At 46.5% G+C, this 6654-nt stretch overlaps 1 long non-coding RNA gene across 1 annotated transcript in view; it reads left to right on the top strand.

The window, feature by feature from the left end:
• The window catches only part of LOC125486695, a 7723-nt gene extending 1341 nt beyond the window's left edge, over positions 1 to 6382 (top strand). Inside the window, exon 2 of the long non-coding RNA XR_007265334.1 lies at positions 4679 to 6382. This is a non-coding gene — a long non-coding RNA (uncharacterized LOC125486695). The remainder of the gene's footprint in view (positions 1 to 4678) is intronic.
• The last annotated feature ends 272 nt before the right edge of the window (positions 6383 to 6654 follow it).

Genomic DNA, 6654 nt, shown 5'->3' with positions numbered 1-6654 from the left:
CTCTGCCCTACCCCCCCCCCCCCTACCCCCCCCCATCCCCCCCCATCACCCCACTCTCCCCGCCTCTTTGCCAGTGACTCTCTCGGCTCAGATGAGACAGCCAGTGGCGTCCCTGCCTTTGACCTTTGCCCTCTTTGGCCTACATTGAGAGTCATTGAACTCCGTGTGAGCGAGGTTGGTGTCAGTCAGTCAGTGTGGGTTATATTCTCACCAGTAAATTCTCTGCTTAGTCTGCGATGGCACATCCTTCTGACACTTTTTGATCTTTTACTTCAGGAGAGTCGCTGCTTTAAGGAGCTGTGGATTTGGGGTAGGGTAGACCTGGTGTGTGCACAGAACCTGTGTTGGGGTTGGGATGGGGGTTATGACCTGTTTGCACTTTAACCTGGATTTACTGCCTTCAGCATGTGCTCACCCCTGTCTGCATGTAGCAGGGACTGTTCACTCTGGGACACCTTAGTCTATTCCTCAATGGCCACAGCACCTTCCCATGTTACCTCAGAAGGTGCAACACCTGCCTCTTCGCCTCCTCCCTGCTCACCATCTAAAGGCCCAAACAGTCACCTGTACCTCCTCCAATCTGTGCTTTGTAGCCACTGTACCCAATGTGGCCTACTCTACATTGGAGAAACCAAACGCAGGCTGGGTAACCGCTTTGCGGAACACCTCCGGCCTGTGAGCAAGTATGAGCTTGACCTTCCCATAGCCGGTTATTTTAACACAATATCCTGCTCGCATGCTCCATGTGTCTGTCCTCAGCATGCTGCAGTGCTCCAGTGAATCACAACGCAAACTGGAAGAACTTCTGAAGAAGGGTCCTGACCCGAAACGTCGACTTTCCTGCTTCTCTGATGCTGCCTGGCCTGCTGTGTTCCTCCAGCTCCACACTGTGTTATGTCATCTTCAGACTAGGCACTTTACAGCCTTCTGGACTTAGTATTCAGATTGTGAACCCACTCCTTCTCTTTGTTACATTCTCTGTCACCATGCCCTCTCTCCCCTCCCCCCAACCCCAGTGTGACTGTCTGTTCTGCCATTCTCCCATTCCATCCACTTAATCTGAATTATCAGCATCGTTTCCCCCCTCAGCACTCCTCCACCCTATCCCCCCCAACCCCACACTACTGCATAAATGTTGCCTCCACCACATTTCACATCAGCTCTGATGAAGAGTCATCTAATCTCGAAACATTAGCTTGCTCTCTCTCTGTGCATGCTGCCTGACCTGCTGTGATCTCCAGCATGTTTTGTTTTCACCCCAGAGTGAGTAGGATTGGCAGTGAGCTACTGGAGGAGGCGCACAATAGGCGCTTGTTCTGCCTGCAATACTCATCTAAAAACAAATTTTAAAGAAGCTTAGATCAGAGGTCAGCGTCATCATTCTATCTACATGCCTTCAGTTCATAATCCTGAGAGTAACTTTACCCAGTCAAAGTCTAACAGCATCTTTGTTTGAGTTTAAATTATCTCCTAAGATTCAGCAACTTTTCTGGAGGGGAGATTTCCTTTCCCCTTTGTGTGAAGGTCAGTCTCCCACTATCATCCCTAATCAGCCTGGCTGAGATTTCACTCTCCCCTTGTTTACCCAGATAGAGATCGATAATTTATTGAGTGTTGCTGAAAGAAAAAACACTTTCTGGGAAGCTTTTTGTCTTGCACTCAACAAGACAATTTGTAAGAAGTTCAGATACAAGGGAAGACGGCATTTATACTGCATGAGAGGAGAGGACTGATTGGCTGGAAAAAGGGCTGTTATTGGTTGAGGTGTTGCTATGGAGAATGCAGCCATTAGTCAACTGCCAAACTTTTTTAAAATCAGGCAAGTTGACTCCGGTCAGCGTATTGCCCTGAGTAATGAACCAATGGATAACAGCAAGTGTGTCACTCAGAACTGATGACAAGCCCAACGGCCAGCGTGAAATTGGTTCTTCACACACTGAGGATTTTCTGAGCAATGTTGTCTAATTGCAGAATCACATTGTGTTTCAGCTTTGCAGGTGTGGGTGATTCGGTATGTTCAGTAACTTGTTCCAAATAGACAAACAGACACCCTGTTTGATATGATCAGTTGGTCTTTGGAATGGATGGCCTCCAAAGCTTGGCATCACACTGACACTGAAATTCATATACCCCATTGTTTGACAGCAGCGTCCTGTTAGTGGCGAGCATCACTTGTGTAGTTCATGCAAAGCAATCTGTTTTCTAATCAACCTGTTCAGAGATATTATTACATGCCTCTGGAGCAGGAGGGGCTTGAACCCAGGACCCTCAGTCCATAGGTAGGGACACTGACACTGCACCACAAGAGGGCCCTTTTCTGCAAAGTAATAGCCTACTGAAGCAACTGGCTCCACCTGTTAACCAATCAGAATCAGCCTACCTGGTTTAAAATTTAAACAGGGCTTGACAGTTAACTGTCAGTCATTATTTACTAAGGTCAGAAATGAGATGACACCAGGTCAGAGTCCAACAGGTTTATTTGAAAACACAAGCTTTTGGAGCGTAGCCCCTTCATCACCTGACAAAGGAACTACACTCTGAAAGCTTGTGTTTTCAAATAAACCTGTTGGACTATAACCTGGTGTTGTGTGATTTCTGACCTTGTCCATCCCAGTCCAGCACCGGCACGTCCACATCATCATTTACTAATACAATCTATGTGGCAGTATTCCTTCCAAACCAAGTTCACTTGCTAATCAATCAGCACTCATCTTATTTATCATAAATACTGCTTTCCCTTTACTTTGGTAATGCTTGCAAATTGTTCTGATGAGTTCAAGACAAAATGCTTTGATATAATTTTTTAAGTAAAATTCAAGTTCTGTACTTACCAAATGACAATTTGAAGTAATTTCTATCAATGTGAAAAGCTCCTTAATCATCATTAATTGGGTGACATTTAATGTTCTCCACTTGTGGAGATGCCAACCTCATCTGTACAACCTATCACTGAAGGCTTCTCAAATGGCATCAGCCTGTTGAAACCACTCTGCATCGTCTCTGAAGCCAGTGAGTCCCAGATATGAAGCCAGCCTCCAGAACAGGATAATAACACCACCTAGCTCACAGTGCACCCCCTGCACAAAATAATACTCCAAGGTTCCTCAGCCATGGCAGTGTTATGTCCTCACCCATAGTGACACCACAATCCACAGAGATGCATTCCTGTAGAGCAGTCCTGTCAGTCCCACTCACCCATGCTCTCCTCACATCCCTGCAAGTTCATTTCCCTCAAATTCCTCTCCAATTTCCCTTTGAAACCGTTTGTCCTGTCTACCTCCATCCCAGAAAGACAGAGTATCAGATCATCACCATTCACTGTGTTTAAAAAACACCCCAGCTCCTCATGTTCCCCGTGTCTCTTTCCCAAAACCTTAAATCTATGCCCCCCAGTCCTTGTACAGCAGCATAATTGTCCTTGCCTACCTCTTCAAAACCTGTCGTTATTTGTACCTCAATCTAAGTTACCCTTGATTGCCTTTGCTCCAATGAGAACAACCCCAACTTCTCCAAACTAAACTGGTAATTAAAGTCCCTTATCCCTGGAATCATTCTGGGAAATCTCTCTGCACCGTCTCTGGGGCCCTCACATCCTTCCTAACAGGCAGTGACAGGAAGTGGGGCCTAAGTAGAGGTTTATAAAGGCTGAGTCCAGGACCCCATGTGCTTTACTAACCACACTCCCAATATATCTACCACCTTCAAACCTCAATGTACGTGAAGCCACAGGTCCCTCTGTCCCTGCAAATGTTTCAGAATTGTCTCAATTTGTCAATATCACCTCTCCCCATCCCCTCTGGCAAAATACATCACCTCACACTCTCCGTATTAAACTCCATCTGCCACTTTGTTGGCTCAGTCTGTCAGCCTGTCCAGGTCATGTCACAGTCCATTGGTGTCATGCTCACTGTTTGACATATTTCTGAATTTGGTATCATTGTCAGTTTTTTTTTCAAACGGAGCTCTGTATTCCAACCCCTGAGCCATTTATGTATTGCAAAAAGATCGGTGGTCTCAGCACTGATTGCTGGGTCTCCCACTGTCTATCAGCCTCCAGTCTGAAAATTAACCTCCCACCACAACTCATTGCGTTCTGCCCTTAGATCAGTTTTGTTTTACCCAATCGACTACATAGCTTTCTTTTTCATGAGGCTTAACTTTTGTTAACCAGCCTTGTATGTAATACCTTGGCAAATATTTTTTTAAAATTCCATTAAAAGGTTAAATTCTATTAGTCAGGTATGAGCAGCTTTTGATAATGTACTGACCCTGCTCAATTAACAACAGCTCTCCTTGGGGCCTGCCCATTCTTTTCCCCTGATTATTCTTACTCAAATATTATCCTGAATTGATATTAAATTCACCAGCCTGACTGACTTGCTTTGTGGAATCTTACTGTATATACATACATAAAGTAATCACTTAACAATTCAAGTTGCTTATCTGTGTGTGCATTGTTTTAATGATGGCTGTGATATTGTCAGCTAATTTGTAAGCATTAACCTCTGAGGGCCCCAGGCTCAGTAACTGGAGCCTTGTCTCCCATTGCAGCATTCCTCATACCCCTTTGGCTCCATGAGCTGGCCTAGCCTAGCCTTGCCTACTCCCCACCTTGGCTCACCCTTTGATCTCTTCTAACGAGTTTTCTCTTTCTGTGTGTGATCTCTCTCCCCCTCAGTCACCCGGCTCAGTGAGGACAGCGAGGAGATGGGGACTACCCGCCGGTTACCAGTACTGACCCCACTGGCCAGTGCCACCATGTACAGCCACAAGCATTCATTACAGCCTCATGTGCGAAGTGCTGAGAGCACCGTGCCGACGTGAGAGGAGCCCTGACAAAAGGACACGTTGCCCTCCCAGCACCAAGTGCCCTCGCTCACACTTCACATCTTACAGACTCTGTGTTCTTTTCTGTTTTTAGGTGAATTGGATTTTAATTTCTGGCAGAGACTAATCCCGTAGGATTTTATACGGTTTTTAATGAGGAAGTGGGGTGGGAGGGTAGGGAAGAGGTTTGAGGTTCAAAGCCCAAAGCTGCCTGTTGTAGTTTGATCCTGGGCTGCGGATCTCCTCGCGCATGATCAGCAGGATGTGGAACTGCAGTTTGATCCTAGTGCTTCATAGTGGTGGCAGATTGTGTGTCTTGGGGTGTAGTTCATAAACCAGAGTGAGTAAAGCATTGCATGGACAAGGGGATAGTGCCAGGCTACCAGCTGGACCCTCGTGGGCCTGGGCAGGGGAGAGGGTGGGAGGGGAGGGCAGGTGGGGGTAGGGAGGGGGGAGGTTAGCAGATGGGTCAGGGTGGAGGCTGCATGAACCTGGAGGCGCACCTACTCAACTTCGTAATGAAGCCACAAAGTCCCTGTGAGAGAAGAGGGGATCACTAGCCAAGGAGACCATGGCTGATGGAGCAGAGAATCAGAGGTTTGATTCAACTAAGGACTGCTTCCCTTCCCCCTCCTTCCCGACCCCACCCTCTCAGCACTACTGGGGGAGGGAGCCTACGACAGTCTATCTACCACAAGGATAGGAGGGTGGCTGTAGGCTTAGAGATCACATTTAACACTAAAGCATATCAGGGTCCAGGGAAGGTCAAGCCTGCCTGGTTCAGCTCAAATCAGGGACAGAGACTGCATTCAATAATTAGTCAGCTGTGGATGGAGTTATCAACCAAGCACACAGAGTTTGTCGCTGGGGTCATCGTGTTGTGACCTTCTCCGAACCAGTGGGAGAATTTGCTGAGAGAATTGGGAGGTCAGTCGTGGGGGGGTGTGGGAATAGGCATTGTGGGCTGCGATGGATGGTCCTGGGTCCACTGTCTATCTCTGTTCCCTCTCAGTGATGGAATGTGAGGAATAGGGGGTTTCCTGGAGTGTAATATCAGTCAGCATCCCTTACATTGCTGCCCACTTCTCGTAGAGAAGTGATGGATGATTGTAGGGCAGTGTGGATAATACACCTCCCACTTCACCATCTCCTTCCCAGCAATAGGATACAAGTTATCATTCTGATTGTCCTCGGATCCTTGTCCCAGACCCACGCAAGTTTAGAATGTGCTGCTAATGGGATAAATTTGGTACAAATCATTTAGGGGCTTATTTGCAGAAAGTTGTTTTCAGTCGAATCGCATGGGGTTCTAAGTGATCGGGACAGCTTGATGCAGGTTCTCCACTGGTTTCGCATTTTAATTATGAACTGGAAAGATTTGTGTGTGGGAATCATTGGTGATCCCTGGACACAGCAGAGAGCCACTCTCACTACATTAAACAGGAGCAGTTTGCTGCTTCCTCTAGGCTCATCTCAGACTGGAACTAGTGAATTTGTACAACCAAAGACGTATATTTTGTGCTCCAGGGTTCATTAAAGTTTACTTTTCATTTTATAAATGACCGTGGTGTTTTTCATTGCCTCTGGATTGATTGGGTATTCCAATGCCTCTCTCTAACAGATTCCAAACTGCTGGGTCTTCATACATGACACGCTTCTCTGAAAGGAAGACTTGCATTTATGTAACATCTTTGACAAGAATAGTCCAAAGTAAAAGTACTTTGTAGCCAATATCATACTTTCTAACTGCTCTTATAGCTACAGCAATGTAGACAGAAATTACAGGAATAGCCCACAAGCTCGGACCAACTGGTATCAGAACATTTC

Source organism: Rhincodon typus, chromosome 2 (genome assembly GCF_021869965.1).
Source record: "Rhincodon typus isolate 14 chromosome 2, sRhiTyp1.1, whole genome shotgun sequence".
In the NCBI taxonomy this organism is placed as follows: domain Eukaryota; kingdom Metazoa; phylum Chordata; class Chondrichthyes; order Orectolobiformes; family Rhincodontidae; genus Rhincodon; species Rhincodon typus.
The sequence above is the reverse complement of the archived record's forward strand: the minus strand, read 5'-3'. Positions and strand labels throughout refer to the sequence as shown.